The 17314-nt window shown below is 43.3% G+C and overlaps 1 protein-coding gene across 3 annotated transcripts in view; it reads left to right on the top strand.

Annotated features, from left to right (window-relative positions):
* ARMH3 (armadillo like helical domain containing 3) overlaps positions 1–17314 on the top strand; it is a 127364-nt gene that overhangs the window by 101063 nt on the left and 8987 nt on the right. The gene's annotated exons all lie outside the window — the stretch shown is intronic.

Genomic DNA, 17314 nt, shown 5'->3' with positions numbered 1-17314 from the left:
TGCATCAGCCAATTGCCAGAGGCTAAAATTCAATTCCACTCCCTTAGTCAGAGGGCGCTTGGATTCTCCCGTGGCTCAGTTAAGGCACAAATAAGCTCCTGGGGAGCAAAGCATTGCTAGCAGCACATGCTGTTCGAGCAGCAGCATCTGCCTCATAGCTGGCAGGAGTGTAGGTCTGTGGAAAGGTATTAGTTCATAGCCCTGTGTTTTCTTTCACCTGAGCACCTGTTTGGAGGAGCTCCTCTTTCAGTTTTTCCAGTGTCTAGATTTATGTTCTCCACCAATAACTACTTTACAGCAAGAATTTCTAGAAGGGAAAGTGTTTTCTGGCTGCCCAGACCAGAAACTGGTAAATTGTCCTGGAGTCTAACAGTACCTGGAATTTCTGGAATAAGCTGGTGGGACTCAGAAACCATCACTTGCATCAATGTTAACTGCTATGTCACAGTTAGTCAATGTTAGTTTAAACTTGGAAGCTTTTCTCTTCCATGAAAACAGATGTTAGTTAAGATAACCTCTGACAGTGTAAGAGGATGTGTGTGGAAAATCTGCTGGTATATCCTCAACATTTGGAGTATGGGCTGATTTCTTGCAGACTGTCACCTAATAACATTGTTTCCAGTGACCCCTGCCATATGTTTTAGCTTCCTAGTTGGAAACTTGGCCAATAAGTGTCACTGTGTGCAATACCCTGCTAATTAAATACTATGCTGAAGGCTTATTTGTGCACAAACCCCATCTTGGTTTCCCAAGTGTATCTCCCACAGCAGCTGTAATTCAGCAGACTGCATTTGTTTTTGAGTTGGATGTAAAAACACACACAGAATGCTGTTGAAATCTTACTCCGGGGCTTCCTGACTTCTCAGAAAATGCAGGGTTGGGGTCCTATGTAAAAGGTGTAGAGGTGGAGAAGTTCTTATGAGCGCTTCTCCCACTTGCCGTGGCACGAGCAAGCTTCTGCCCATTAATGGACTGATGGCATCTCTGAGACAGTGACAGCTGCTTCCAGTGACAAGTAATGATGGAGGCAGACAAGGCATCATTCTGACAACAAGATGCTAACATCAGGCAGCTGACATGATGTGGCTGGGTAACTCTTTTTCACATGCTTTGGCTTTAGGAAGGTCTGTAATATCTTTTGCAGAGCAAACTGAGCTACCCTGGAGCCCTATGAGTGTGTTTAACACAATGGAAAGCTGAAAATATAACAGTATTGTGGTGATACTGTGTGAACTTGTTTCTCTGGGTGCTCCTATCAACTCCCCTGTAGTTATATTTCTTCAGCGCATCATGAATCAAACCATTGCTCTGCCTTTGTAGCCTTCTCCTGGTTTGGTGACAGTGAATGTTCCAAACCCAGGATGAATCAATCCATTTGTGGATCTGGAGGTCACACAGAGCCTGCCCTAAGATATCTCTCATTCTGTCAGCAGTTCTCTTTCCAAGTGTTTAAAGGAAGAGTTTGCTTAGCTGGTTAATGACTGAGTCTCCCTGGATTGAATTCCAGTTCTCTTTTGCACTAGAAGTACATATACCCCTCTCCAAACCTAAATACCAGCCTTTGCTAAGCTATGTCATATTGGTGGTTTGCTGGAGTCTGGCATCTGTCCAACTGCAGGAAACATTAACTGTTTCTGTCACCCCAAGATTTATCAGTGATTTTGTACAACAGGATAACACACAGAACATGAATCTAGATGGAGCTTCATGTGACTGTATCTGCAGGTATTTCTGTCCCTTTCATTTCTTAGAAAAGGTAGCTGTGAGCTACCTGTGAGCAATATAGACTTTTTAAGGCTGTGTTTTGTTAGCAGTCAGTGCTCTCTTTGCTGAACATCTTGAGACACTAGAACAGGAACTGTTGTCCAGCTGATGAAAACAGAAATGTGGATTTGTGAGGATAGGCATGCTGGAACTTAGACTTTCTGATTGTCTGCTTTGTTTTTTTGCATCCAGGCTGCTTTGCTGGGAATTTTCTACCCTGTCACTAATGCTCCTGAAAGCCAGTGACTTGGTGGGCGCATTTCACTACAGAGTTCTCACCTCAGCTATAAAGATTTGGTTTTCTATTTTAAGTGATGGACCTATTTAATTACAGTACCACCTACAAGTCTCTTTATAAGCATAAGAAGGAAACTTAGGTCTGTTGCTGGGCTAAACTCCCCTTCTCAGAAGAATAAAAAGAAAGCTGCTGTAATGCCTTATCTCAGCCTCTTTGCAGACACCTGAGCATGACACACTTTTTGCAAGGGAGAATATTAACATGATCTGAACTTAATTTCTCTGGCTCATGACAGTTTCCCACATCATCTAGTTTTTGCTGAGCTTTCCACCCTCAGTAGTGCTCAAAGGGATAATATTCCAGGAGTTCTAAAGTGCTTGTGTTGCTATTTAGTATGTTGATGGTTCTGAAATAGGACAAAGTGCTACTAGGGCTGGGCAATTAATGTCGTACCAAACGTTTTAGCATAAAGAACTTGGTTACTGACCACTCCTCTCCCAGTTGCTCATCAGGAAGACAGTTGTTAACTTGTGATCTTGTCAGCTGCATTATTATCTTAAGGCATGGCCTGGTCCCTCATCTTCACCCAGAAACCCTTCAACTGAGTGAGGCGTAATTTGAAGGTGGTGGTACCTGTTCTGTTGTGAGACATGGATTGAAGCTGCCATGTTTTGTATACATGAGATCATAATCAGTGTGACCTCAACTTACATATGACAGGGAGAGCTTTTTCTGAGATGAGTTTGGAAAAGGTCAGGTTAAGATGCTTGAGGAAAAATAGCCAATTGGTTGGATCTGATCTTTCTTTTAGAAAAGAATGATGCAAAAATCTCAGAAGTCAAATCTGGAGAGTAGGAAGGGTTTTTTTTTTGATAGTGTTCTTCTTTTAAAAAGGGGATGGAAAATTCCTTGCCTGGACTTCCCCAAATCCCCTTACTTTGCAATTCTCAGTAGGGTTGTGGTTTAAAAGGTGACTCCATACCCCAGACTGTTAAACCTATTTCTGGTCATCCTACATAGTTGTACCTGGGTGCTCTCAGACCACTGCAGAATCTTCTGCTCTGCCGTCTGCTACTTAGTCAAAAGCAGATGCTTGGGAAATATCTACAGACTATTTAAGACAGTTCTCCTCTGTCACTTGGTCTGGGAAAAGGCAGTCAAATCATTGTGATGCTGGGTGCCCCTCCTTGGCAGAGGCTCTAATGCCTGCTAGGGTAAGAGCGGGTGGTATTTCAGATCGCAGGTTTCTCTTGGTCTCTGTAGCTCTTACTGTGTGTTCCCTTTTCTCTGCATACTGAATTGTTGATCTGGCACAGTGTTTGACTTGAGTTTTTCCCCTGCCCTTGTTTGTTCTGTGGGTGGCTGTGTGTCATCACGCTGCTGACAGCACACGCATTCCAGAGTATTCCTTTACATGTTCCTCTTCTGGCATTTTACCATTCTGTCTCTTTCAACATGTGGTAACAGAATATAGAAGTAGGTCACTTTATTTCTTTTCTATTTTTCTTAGTTCTGCAGCTCTTTTGATATTTGAGTTCTTTCTGATACCTGTTTTGGAGACTCATGTCTGGGAGAGTTCAGTCGTTTTAGTTCCTAAAACTTTGGTAGTCATTTTGGGATTGAGCTTTAACAGGACACTTGGGACATTTTCCTTTGTAGCCTTGGTGTGCCTTGAGTAGTCTGTTAATTGGTGCTTTTGATATGTTTTAGAGAAATGAGAAGGAAAAAGGATGGACCTTTCCTAATGCACAACCATTGCTTGCTGCTATGATGCATCCTGTAGCTCTGCGAGCCCTTCCCTACTGTCCTTTCTGAGTTGATTGTAGCTGGCAGTTGTTGTCTAGAAGCAGGAAGCCAAGTGAACAGCTCTACTTACTGCAATTTGTGAAAATACACCAAATAAAAGCTTTAGGCACAGTTACAAGTCAGTCCTTAAAAAGGCACATGGAAGAAATTTAGTCTTTTCCAAGTCAGGCCAGTTCAGGCTACAACAAACATGTAAAGTTAAAGACTTATTTCTGAGTTTTATTCATACAGTCAAAAGTGGTAGAAATGTTGGGGTTAAATTGTAGCACCATTTCACTGAAACTCCCTTTAGTGAATGATTCTTAAACTGTAAGGTCAGAGTCTCTACAGAGTAAGGAGAAGTGTGTCCCACTTCAGCTTCTGCCACTGGGTTTCTCAGCAAGATAAGCGTGGTAGCAATTTATTCTTTGTTAACCCAGAGTGAGAATGGACCCCTGTGGTTTATCCTGCCTTAAAGGTGTGTTACTAGGTGGTTAAATGCAGGCAAATATTTTGTGTAGAGCTTCTCTGACATGTGAGACTGAGTTGATAGAGAGCTGGTCCAGAGCTTCCACCTAAGCTGCCTTTTAGTAGTGTTGAATTCCTGAGGGCACTGCTCAGCTGATATGCTTGGTTAGTTAGGAAAAGCCAAGTAGAACTTGAATGTGTGTGTGTTAGTACAAGGTGCAGTTTCTGAAGAAATTTGCTAAGCAAGCATGAAATCCTCTTTAAATATAGTCAAAAATTCAGATGTGAGAATAATACTAAGAGGGCAATGCAGCAGGATTTTGGGAAGAGTTTAAGATTCCATTTGAACAAAAATAGTTGTGCATATAAAACTACCAGCTGGTGCAGTACAAATTAGTGGTTTTAAAATCCAGAGAAAAAACTGCTGAGTTATTAATCCCTGAACTGAAGCCCTTAAGTCCTTTTAGTGAGTGACTTCTGCTTGTCATCTAATCCCTTTGAATCACAGAAAACAGACCTGGAGTTGTTCTCTGTGGTGTTGGAAGGGGAAATCTAACCAGTGAACTAAATAAACAAATTGATCAATTGGCAACAATAAGGAGCTGTGTATGCACTGTATCTAATTGCTTTCTTTATACTGTCTTCCTCAAACTTCTTGGAAGTCATGGGTTTGTGGGTTGTACATGCAAAAAAATGCTAAAAAGCCCCACGTCACCAAGGCTTTGAGCCTTCAGCTTCAAAGATAATTTGTGGATCACCTTATATTGCTTTGGACAGTCTCTAATGGGGACATTGCTCAGCCAAGCTGAATTTATGCAGTGGAAATTCAGGCTGAAATTGAACACACCTCAGAATCATGGAGTAAATCAAATCTCATTTCCTGGCTTGCAGACAATGTGGGCTGTGTGGACTTTCTCCCTCCTCCTCCTTTTCAGTAATTTTTATTCTACCAGGTCAGAGCTACCTTTTTCTCATGAGAAATACTGAGCAAGTGGCCTTCCTGGGCCTCATTCAAAAACCCATCAGAGCTAATAGTTTTGAAAATGTTTGAAATCCAAGAGGCACTTGGGAGAACTAAATCCTCACAGAGGGATTTTTAGGCTGTAGAGCAGTGGTGTCCTCCAAGCACTGCAGAAATTACTGTGGAGATAATATTTCCATTACAGATACTACAGGTACTGATCCAGGAGTATGGCAAAAGAGAAATACAGAGAGAAAGCCTTGGTGATCAGCTCCATATTCCCAGAAGAGTGGCATCATCTTTGCCTTAGTCTTCAGTATATCCCATCTCTATATCCAGCTGGTTCTGTTCAGAGCTGTGACAGCAAAGGGTATATGTTTTTGATTCAGAAGGCAGGCATCATGGACAGGTAGTTCTCCAACTTGCTGCTCTGCACACTGATCAGCTCAACTTGAGGATTCAACAGCTCAAGGTGCTTTGGAAAGGAAGTGTAAGTTTTGTTCTTTTGTTCTCTTCGTCGTTTGGAGAGAACAGGTGCCAGCACAAGCCACCTTTTCCTTGATTGTCAGTGGTGGGTATACAGCCAACACCATAATCTTATCTGGCCTGTTAGCAATAAGCCTCCCCTTTGTGTCATGTCCTTCCTGCCTATCCAGCATCTGAACCTCTGTGGAGATAACAGTGTCACTGTCACAGAGGTAAAATGCCTTGTTTCAGTCTTTCTCATCCATAGGTTCTGAAGGGACTTACTGCCTCTGGTGTTTTGGGGTTGTTGCTGGGAGCATCTGAATCGTGAGAATGCTGGTGCTGAAGAGGTGGTCAGTCTGATATTTTAAGGATTTAAGTGGAAGAAATGTTGCAGGGGTAAACACTGTGTTCCAAGGCACAAAAGCCCTTTTTGTTCTCCAAATGTTTTGATTGCAAGATGCCAATTAACCGTGCTAGGAATCCTTCTTTAGAGGCATAGCTATTATGCTGGGCCCTGATAGTTTGTGTTATGTATTAAGAAGAAATTATTAGAAACAACTGAGTGGCAGCAACCTTTGGTGCCTCTATGTTTATTTCAGAGAATGCACATGGATGTCTTTCCCTGAGAAGGGCAGTAGTAAGCAGCAGACCACTTGATTTATCAGAAACATCTGAGCTGTTTTCTGTGTGTGGTCCATGCCCAAGTCTCTGCTCCCACTCAGCTTCAACTTGCTGACTGTCTGCTGGCCAGCTATCCTACACGTCTCCTTTCAGTCAGAAAGTGTCTCAGCCCACAGCGTTAGCATCTCATCAGGCCCGCCTTTGCTAGTGATTATCTTGGATAGTGGCCTCTGTATTTCCATCTGTACTGATAGCCATTTAAATGTTCCTTTTAAATTAGCTTAGCAGTCAAGTTTAAGCAGTTCTGGTTTTGCAGGCAAAAAATATTTTCTATGCTGGCCATGAATGCTTTCAAGCATCAGTGGTCATGTTCTGTTTCAGTTCTGGTCATTGCCCAAATGTAGTTCCAAAAGAGTGACACATTCCAACAGCACAAAACCGGATAATTTAACAAATTAAAATGTTAACAAGCTTCATTTCTTCAACATGTATCAGAAATTGATTGTTTCCCTTACTTCTGCTGTCATCACAGACTGTCCTTTTCTTTTCTTCCACCTGTGCCATGAAGGTTACTGTAGAATCCAGAGGTCTGTCTGGGTTTGTGAGTCAGTTTGGGCAGATTGATTTGATTCCATTGACTTGGGAGGAATTTCATCGCTGTCAAAATTCTTACAAACTTTATTCTCAGTATCTGTCATCTCTGCTCCTCCTTTACCGTATCGGTCCGTCCTGATGTCAATGCTGCTGGTCATTGGCACCCTCGGTGCTTGTGTCCAGAATGAAGAGACTTCTGAGTTGTGCAGTAGAGTGTCTTTGTTCTGCTGTAGGTACTTTTGAAGGAGGAACTCCAGACTTTGGATTGCAGTTTAGATGACCTGCACTTAAATTGACTTAAACCACTTTTGGAACTGCAGCCATAGAGCATTTTGCAGTTCCCTTTTCACTGCAGAGTTTTCTGTTTGTAAGGATCATCCAGCAGCTTATAGCTGTCTGTTCCAACTCCACATTTGCGAAAACCTTAAGAGACAGAACTTTTATATGGGTTGAGTCACACAAACTTCTAAGCACTGCCCACCTTTCCTTATTAGATACCTACCTTAACATATTGCTACTACAGTCTTTCTAGCTATTTGTAGCTACAGCTATTTGTAGCTAACCAATGGACTATAGATCTTTTATTTCTTTGGGGCTCTATCTTTAGAAGGTATTTTTGCAGATTGAATTAATTTATAAGTCTCTTAGAATCATTAAGCTGTAGAAAAATCTGCTAGATATTGCCATGCAGTAAAGGACCTTTAAAGTCACTGTGTTAAGCCTGGAAATGTTGTCTCAAGGCTCAAAACTGGTCATAAAGACAAATAGAGAATTAGAAATTATTAGAGAGAACATAAAACTAAAGGAGGAGTACTGTATTATCACTGTGTGAGTTTTCTGATAACTCATGTGTTAAATCTTATATATTGATTCCAGTGCCCTTATTTCATAAAAGTTACTGTAGAACTGCAAAATAGTGCAAATAATCAAACACGTATTTGCTCACTGGTTTTCTTGGCTATCCAGAATTCTTGCTTGTGTTCAAAAGTTCTTGTTTTCCCTGTCTTAAAACAGACTTGAGTTCAGTTTCCACATGTGGTCACTTGGTTGGGTGAGCTCTGAATTTCCTTTTCTTGGTTTCATAGCATCTCCTCAGGCCACAGAATTACTGCCTTTTGTTGCTTCCACTAGTTGCTGAAATGTAAGTAGGCGATGTGGAACTGATCTTTCTAACCTTTGCCCCTGCAAACATATACCTGCCTTCCCCCAGTCCTAGCTGGTTGTTTCTCTAGCATGTCCTATATTGTTTTGACTTACTTTAAATACATGGCATGCTCTTCGTTCATGGCCAGTTTTTTAGCATATTGGTATTTAATTCTGCTGCTTCCTTTAATTAAATTTATTCATGCTGTGCAAACCAAGTTTAAAAAGATTTCTGATCATTAAAAAAAAAAGTCATGAGCTAGATTATCATCCACTTTTTCTCAGCAAGCGTCAGACCCAGGGCTGTACATTTGTAGAGGCCATTTGCTTGCTAGTTGCTGTAAAAGATCAAAAAGAAACCAAAATGCATGGTGAGCTCCCTAGCTTTTCGGAGCGTCTGTGTTCTCCTTTCATTTGTCTTGAACTTCAAGTCAGAGTCCTGGTGAGTTTTGGTTTGGTTTTATTTCTAAGTCAGTTTGTAATCATTGTATCCTGTACGAGTCTGTAGTGGATGTGTGAGGGGCACAAGCTTTCCTGGATCCTGTACTGATTTCTGTCAGCCTGACCAGGTGACGTAGTTCCAGAAGCCTCCTGTGACTGCAGGTGTTTGATTAGGCCATAACCAGAATAAGCCTCCCCATTGTTTTTCTCTTGGGCACAATTAGGTTTTGGGTTCTTTGAACAGGAACAGTGCACTTCTGTTTGATTGAATAGAAAGGATTTTGTTGCTTATCCTGTCTTAATTTGTTCTTTAGACAGCCTTATTCCTGAGCCAACTGTCTTCTGGGCAAATTTGAATTTCTTTACTTGGAATGAGTTTCCTTGGGTGTACAGCAGGTATCCTGTTGTCTCTTCATCAAGGCAATCTGAACTGAAAGCTGTGTATTAGAGTTCCAACATTCGTCAGGATGCTGCTTTCTGGCTACTGGCCCTAGAGATACTTTTTTCCCAAACCTTTTCTTAAAATCTTCAGCTACTGTTTTCAAGGTTCTTGTAGCTGTCTTTGATTTCTGTAATAGTTTTGTATGTTCTGGCTTCTCAGTTCAGCTGGAGCAGCAGTTCATGACTTGAAACTGCTTTATCTTGTTTTGGGCACCAAGGTTACTGGTCTAGCTTTAGTCAGTTAAATGGTGCTAAAGAGCTGCTATTGCTGCTTATTTTTTTCCTCTGTTCAGGAGGACAAGGTCTGCTGTAAATAGAGCATTGCACCAAAGGTTGCACACAAATCACAGCATTCATTTGCTGAATGCTGGTTTAGCCACTTAGGCTGAACGCATAATATGAGTGATAACAGTGAGCATAAGGATGCTCTCGTCCCCTTGTCTGAGGCTTTGGTGACAGCGGTTGATTTACTGCTCTGCTAGAGTGCAGCTGGTAGATAAAAAGCTTCTCCTGAAACAGCCCATCACATTTCAGCACTTAAGTTAATTGTAAGCACAACGGGGAAATAAAAAAATTAACGGTCCGGTCCATCAGTATCTGCAGTGCATTTCAAGCTTTGGCAGAATTGCAAGTGCTCTTATGTACCTAGCGGTGAGAAATGTTTTCATAAATGCCACCAGCTGGAGATAAGGGTTCACAATTCCAAAATGGGCTGTAACACCAAAATAGCAAATATATCTATCTCAGGGTTTTATGCTTCTGCCATCATCCTGGCCTTCCTTATGCTGCCTGCCTTCCTCAAAAAATTTTTAAAACCAGGCAAGCTAAGTGGGCCTCATTCAGTTTCTGGTGTGTCTCCCCTTCCAGATCTAAATGTCTGCTCTGGAGTCTGCTTATTTTAACAGTTGATAGTTTTTAAGATCATTTGTTTGTACGTAGATGTTTGTTCCCTTGGCAAAAACCCGCTGAAGCAGTTTTCCTACCTTGACACAGAATTGCCTCTTGTATTTCCTCTGGAGAGCCTGTCCGTCCCTGCAGCCTGGGAAAGGGTGCACAGGGTCCCACTAAGAGTGCCAGGTTCTTTGTGCCAGGTGGGATGTGTAGATCAGTATAAACCCACTGACCATCTTTGAAACTGGAGAAAGTGGATTGGTCTTGAGGAAAAGGCAGTGTGAAGCTACATACATTTTTGCACCTTGTACTCCAAACCCAAATGGGTTGAGCAAAGTACATTTAACATGTGTGGGAGCTGCTGTATGTGTGTAGACATGACTTCTTGAAATTACTCTGTAGCAAAAGTGTTCATGGCATAGGCTCTCTGGTGAGATGGGCAGGCTTCCAGCTGCCAGACCAGCAGAGCTCAGAGGGTGTCATAGCACAGGGCTCCCTAGCTCTAGTGATGGCTACAGGGATGTCCAGGGTTATCAGCTATATTCATCTCTTCTGTTTGTCTGTGCTGCTTACAAATTAAATCCCCTGCAAGCTGTGCACACAGAGACCATACGCTTCTCTTGTTGTTTGCCTTTGTCCTACTTGTTAGGGTAACTTGATTCCTGTGAATGCCTGTCTCATGAGATCTTGGAACTGTTTCTGTGCATTTACAGTTGCTTCTTGGTGGAGCTGGATAATAGTTTTGGCTTTGGGATGTTTCTGAAAGCTGTGTGAGTTCTCGATTGGTTGAGTTAGAGAGTCTTTTCCCACTATTAAATAGAGTTGAACATCTAAGGCTTCTACTGGATTATGGGTTTAAAACATTTTTGGAGCAGGTAACTCCTGTCCCAGAACAGGATGCCATTTCTGCTAGCAGAGTTCAGAGAACAACAGTAATTTTCTACATGAGTTTATGAATTATTTATCTTTAGAAGAGGCACCTGTGGGCAGAATAGAAAGACTGTAACCAAACCCTCCCACTCCATGAATAGAAACTGTCACCTTTGTAGGCTTGTTCCTTTAAAGATCACAGATCCCTGTGAGATCATTGAACAAACATCTGAGCTACTATATATCATCTGAGCCTGACAGAATGGCTCTATGCTGGGGTGAGGAAAAGGGGGTGTGAAATGTCCCTCCTTGATGTTACTAAGTAAAATAATAATAATGATAATCTTTTATGTGCGATCAAAACCTTTTGCCTTGTGTAGAGAACTGGCAAGGCCTGGATTTCAATAGCACTCAAGTGCAAATGTATAAAAGCAGGCCTCAGCAAGGATTTGGGACATGGAGAGTTAGACTTAGCTCATGTTTGGCTAGGCACAGAGTAATTCACTGAGCACAGCAGGACTGCCAGTAGTGACTGGCAGGGACAAAGGACAAACTAATGGGCAAAGAATGCTCACTCCCAGGTTTCTGGAAGCAGTATCCTGGCTGATGCTCCGTGAGTTGAGCAGAGGGAGATTGGCAACACAAGCCAGAGTAAACCCGGTGGGAATTGTGTGCAGGGGGTCCCTGCACCAACCTTAGCAGTGGAAAGCAGGGCAAGGCACTTCCTGTCCCTGTCTCCTGGCTCACTTGTCTTTGCTGTGCACAGCTCAGCCTTGTTCATGTGTCCAGCTCCAGGCACTGAATAAGAGTCCCATGAGCCCTATCAGCTTTTGGTTCTCCATAGTCAGGACTGGAGCATGTACTCGTGGTCCAGAGCCACCCTGGGGCTTGGTGGGCAGCTCTGCCCACCTCCACAGGCTGTTCTTCCACCCAGTGACCTGCACAGACCTCCCGTGTCTTACTGCCCAGCAGTGCTGGTGTATCCTGCATCAGTGGTGTCCTGTTGCACACCTCAGAGGAGAAATTTGCCCTTGTCTGCTTTCACTTAATCATTTGGGCTGTCTGAACTTTTTACTATTGGGGGAAAAAAATCTTCCTTCCAGGAATTTTCACTGTACTCAGGGCAGGCAAGGTGATGCTTCCTGCTCTGGGAGTGACAGATGTGTGAAATGGTGGGGGCTGTCTAAGCAGCCTCACACTCCCATCCAACAGCAAGAAACAGCCATAGACTGTTCTTCACTACATATAGTACGAACTGCAGCTGCTGGATGCAGAAGCTCTAGGGCACCAGAACAGGAATGTGCTGCGTGTCTTGCCAGACATATATGTGGCTTGACTACATTTGCATCTCCAGCTCAGATCTTTGTCTTTCCCACCAGACCCGCTTGATATCCTCTGGATCCATAGATATGTGCTGTACATGCAGCATGTCTTGGAACTCTGAGTTGTTAAACTATCATAGCGACATCCTCCTCCTTTTCCTCTTAGCATTTATGAACATGGAATTAATAGTCATGGCTTGATCAGTGTGGGGGTGAGGAATTGTGTTAAAGCATCAGCACTGCATTTAGCTCCAGGACAGCTGTGAAGGTAAGGTAGTGTTGGGTCAGACAAAAGCTCTGTGCTGCTTCTCGTCCTGGAGTGGGTGCTTTTCTGGAAGCCAGTGTGAATGGCAGCTGCTTCTAGCACATGTGTGTAGCACTGGCAGCCTTAGTGGATCCTCTCTGAACTTGGCTCCTGCAGACAGTGAATGAGAAAAGGGAGATGGAGCTGTGTGCAGCTGGGGTTTGGGCAGAGTCTTTTGGGAAATGTGGCAGCTGTGTATGTGTTTTTATTTAACTTCTAATTATTTAGTTATGTTCTTTGTCTGTGGTGCTTCTGGGGATTAGTTGCAGCAAAGACTCCAGCCTGCATCAGCAGCTTTAAAGATGCACTGTGAGAAGTGTGATGGCACTTGGAAAAAAAAATCTTTTTTCGTATTAATTAGAAGATAGTACTGTAAAATTGATGTCAATTATCTGGCACTTTATTATGGGGAGGCAATAGCCTCTTTGTAGCCCAGATGTCAGCAGCCTTTTCATTACAATGAGGAATGTAGCTCTTCAGTTGAATTCAAGAGGAGAACCACTCAGGGACTAGGAGTTGTTGTGGGGATTAGTGAGGGAGAAAAAGGGGAAGATTTGTAATAAACCTGCAATAAGCAAGCCAGTTTGAGGACTGCAGTGTAAAATGTACATTGGGCATTCTATTGGAATAGGAAAACCCTAGTATCTCTTCCTACAGCCTCCACTGCCTGAGCTGAGGGGACAGACTGCTGAGTTTGCTTGTGGTGTTTGGGCTTTGCCTAGGTCTGGGAGGTGGGACTGCCAGAATTCCTTCTGTGTGTGGTACACAGGCACTGACAGACACTCCAGCACCTCTGCATGGAGGATTGTTTTTCTGTCCCTGGCTGCCCTCAGTCCCTGTGTCATATCTGTGCAGTAGCACTGATGAGAGGTTGGCATTACATGTCCGATAGAGTGGCCACTCCATCCTCCAGCATGGGACAGCTGGGACAGAGCACCTGAGGGCTTGCCAGGCCTGATCTGGACAGTCTCCCCTGAACTTGGCCATGTCAGTGGCATGGCGTTGGTGTGGGGGGCAAGTGCATTTTAACCTGGGGATTGCTGGGGTGGTCTTTTGCCTTTTTCTTGATGTGAGATCATTCAATCAGTTCAGTTGCAACTGCTCCTGTGTAATGGTAGCTAATGACTGTATTGTGGGCATGTAGAGGCTTTAGTGAGGTACTGGTGATGCCAATTGCATTCTTGTCCTTTCCTGTGCTTATTAAAAAGACAGTGTAGAGACCTTGATTTCTTCTTGCTTCTGTTTTTTCTTTTGTTTTTCTGTCATTATCTGTGCATGCTTCCCAGAATCTGCCCACCACCGGCTCCTTTCCTGGGTGCTATGGATTGCTTGTGCTCTCTAATTTTATGTTCCAGTATAGCAGAGACTGCAGTTGCAGATGATGAAAGATTGTGCAGGTTAAAAACTTACTAAGCAATGAAGCAAATGGTGTCTGCCAGATAGATGCGCCTTAGTGCCTGTTAGATTTCATAACCAGTGCAGCTTCCTCTCTGACTTTGCTACTGACAGTGGCTCTCTTCTGGGTAGGGTAGGGATGGGAGACTGCTGCGTGTAATCCCTCTGTTTCCCCAGGATAGGCTTGTACAGGAGGTCTAGTCTCTCTCCTGGGGGCTGCACTATGTTGGCTTTTGTTGAGGATCAGTCAAAGGGAACAGCTCTGGTGCAGTAAGGAAGGAGCCAGTGTGCAGTGAGTGGTACAGCAAAATCATGGTCTGTTTTGAATGCTGGAAATTGCAGGGCAGGGACCTCTGATTCTGGGGAAACTGGTTTCAGAACTCATGTCCACAAGAGTCCACTGAGCCAAGGTTTGCAAGGTAGCAGTAAGCTGGTGGATGGAGCAAAGTAAGGAGCCAAAAACTGCAAAATGATCTTGTTCCTCTGCATGCAGTGGCATGGAATGGCATAGCATGGGTAGGATGTTGTGGAGAGCTGAGCCCACATCAGCCCCTCTGTCAGAAGCCAGCCCGCCTGCTGTGTTACTCAGGGGATGCCTGTGGTCACAAGTTGTTGATGCTACTGGGAAAGGAGAGTTTTGGGGCATGGGGCAGTTGTAGCTGAAGGAGGAAGCTGAAATCAGAGTGCCTCAGAAAGCACTTGCTCAGAGAGCAGCTCCTGCAATGTTGGTTTGGGGACATGCATGCAGGGACCTGAATCACTAATGTTTCTCCGGAAATTCTGGAAAGAAGTCAGTGAGTGAGTGGTAGGGCAGGGGGTTAATTTGATGGCAAATTATCTTTAAATTACAGTGGTGCAGCTTCACTGACTTCTGGTTGGTTGCAGTGGAGTAAATGAGTGAATGTGGCCTCTGGGGCTGATACAGGTAACTGCAGGAAGGGAATTCAACAGCCTTCACTCTTTTTGTATTGACTGTGTCTGAGCTGCTCGCTTGATCATGTTGCTTTTTTAAGACTCCAATCTCCTTAAGGTAACCTACAAAAAGAGTTTTAGATTGTGACTCTAATGGAGTTTTTTTCCACTGTAGAGATCCAGTAAAACATTCTTTTAAAATGTAGTTTGCCCTCCATGTTCACACTTGCAATCTGAGGAGTGTCACATCAAGCTCCTTCGAAATAATCTACAGTCTGATTTCCTCTACCCTAACACTAGAACTGGTGTTTTTCCAGCTGTTTTTGAGATTGTAAAAATCTGAATGACTATTTAAAATCTGTTTGGAAGGTTCCAAATAAAAGTCTCTTCCTTAGAGTCATTCATACTTCACCGTCTTGGAATGCATGTGTTCTGGTTTAGAGACTTCTATGAAGAACAGCTTGGACAAGACCTTAAAGTAGAAATGCTTTAATCACAAAATTAAATTCCTCTAGTTCTTTTTATTTTACAGAAAGGTGCCAATGAAGGTCTCATGTGTGTAACAAAAAAGACTATTCTTTCTGCAGTAGTTTTCATGAGCAAAAATGGAAGCAGCATATAAGGAGTGCGAAGGATGCTAACACAACCTTCTGTTACACAGAGAATTCGAGGTCTTTGTCAGCTGTGTAGAAAGTGGATGCCTTTTAAACATTCATGTTAGATGCTCTTAATACCTTCTGCTGCTCTTTAACCTGTTCTCTGTCTAGCAGCTGCATCTTAAAGAGCAGATGAAATCGTCTCAAGGATGCCAGATCCTAATCTCAGTAACAGTTTCTATCCATTACCAGGTATGAAGTGAAATTATCTGTGAGTATTTATCTCAGATCCCACATAGCATTTTTTCTCAGCAGCAGCAAGAAAGGGAAATTATCAGGCAGTGGGGAGAAGCTGTTTATATTTAACTTATCCTTTCTTTTTAAGTTCTATTTCATAATTAAAGGAGATAAGGAATGGAAGCCAATGAAATACATAGACAAAGGCATAAGTGGATCTCAAGTTCACTGCAGAGACTACAGTAAGTCTCTGTAGTAGAAACTTTTGGGCCTCTTTTTCCTTCCCTGTCCTTCTAAGGTATCAAACTGAGTTTTTAGTTGCCTTTCAAAGGTGATGCAGGAGGGCTGACTTAAATGATACTGGTTGCAGAGCTCACTGCTGCCCTCAGAGTTTACTTCTCTTTACTGTAGTTTGAGGATGCCTCTGTTGAATATCTGAAGAGATCTCTACTCAGAGCTAGCAAGGAGGAATCCTGATTCTTTGTGGAGAAGCATGTCCATCCTTTGCCTGGCCCCACCTGTATGGCACTGTGCATGGCTGTGCATATGGGGTCACAGGAAGAGTGAAGAGGAGCCCAAGGGAAGGTTCCTGGGGAGTGGAGTAGCCCTGACTAAAATGCCTTCACTCTGAATTACTGCTGGAGAAGCCTTTTTGACTCCTCACCTTTCAAACAAGGTTTCTCGCTGGCAGATTATTCATCTTGGTCAATTTGGCTTCCTCCAATTGACAGGAGCAAGATTCTAGATTCTTTATTGCTCAGAAGAAGGTGCATTATGCTATTGCACTCTCTCCCTAGTGGATAGTTATTCCTGTGCCCTGGTGTCTTTCTTTAATCATTGCTCTTGGCTCTGTGATACTTCTTGCAGCTTTGGCACACAGGGATAAGACGGCAGGCTGAATTTGGAGATGGCTGTCATTGCAGCGAGTTCTTGCCCTCTGCCAGTGGAGCTGACAAACAGCATTAGGAAATGAGTCCTGGAGAGGAGGCTGTGTGCTTTCACAACAGCAGGACACTGGCAGGCTGTTCTTAAGTAACATTGCAGAGTTAGAATCAGAATCAATTAGGTTAGAAAAGACAGCTGAGATTGAGTCCAAATCCTTATTCCTAACCCTAGTTTGCCTCTGCATTGCTGGAGGACAGCTCAGCTGCAAAGTGACTGCCCTAAGACCATCCCACCTGGAAACCACTTTTGGGACCCTTTTTTTACTGCCAGTTCTTGTTTGGATGATGTGCTGTGGCTTCTGTCACCTCAGGTCCTAGCATGAGTGTCTTTGTGGATCACTGCCATGTGCAGAATTTAGAGGAAACCAGCTTGAAGGAACCCTAAGCAAGTCTAGGTTTCCAAGAATAAAGGATGTAAGGACAGGATTCAGTCCTGTAAAGGGTCTGGTGCTGCCAGCTGCATAAAGAGACCAGTTGAGGGTAGTGTTTACATTGTTGGGAGGACAAGAGAAGAAGTACAAGGGCTCCTTATTGTTCTGGTCACTTTTATCTTAAATCCTCTGCAATACTCTTCTTAGGATGCCTTGGAGCAGAGTCCTTTTTCTTTGCACCTTATACTATGGGTCCTCTTGGCTGAGCCTCGTCATAAGCAGGGGTTACTGTAGTGCAAGCCTCAGATGCTGGTACTCTGTTTAGCTCTCAGACAAAATAGTAACAGCCTAAGAAAGAAGTTCATGTCTTTAAGAGAATTGTTTCAAGCCTCTGTTTACCCAGGAGTGCTGAGATCTGTGGTTCCTTGTAGGAAGATTATGGTTACTAACCATCTCACAAATGCTTTGAGGACTAGGTTAGTCTGTGCAATGCTTTGAAGGTAAAAATCATCGTGGGAGTCCCTCTTGGTGTTCCCTAGCTAGGAAAA

The sequence above is a fragment of the Pithys albifrons genome, chromosome 9 (genome assembly GCF_047495875.1).
Source record: "Pithys albifrons albifrons isolate INPA30051 chromosome 9, PitAlb_v1, whole genome shotgun sequence".
Lineage (NCBI taxonomy): Eukaryota > Metazoa > Chordata > Aves > Passeriformes > Thamnophilidae > Pithys > Pithys albifrons.
This window is presented reverse-complemented; position numbering and strand designations above follow the sequence as displayed.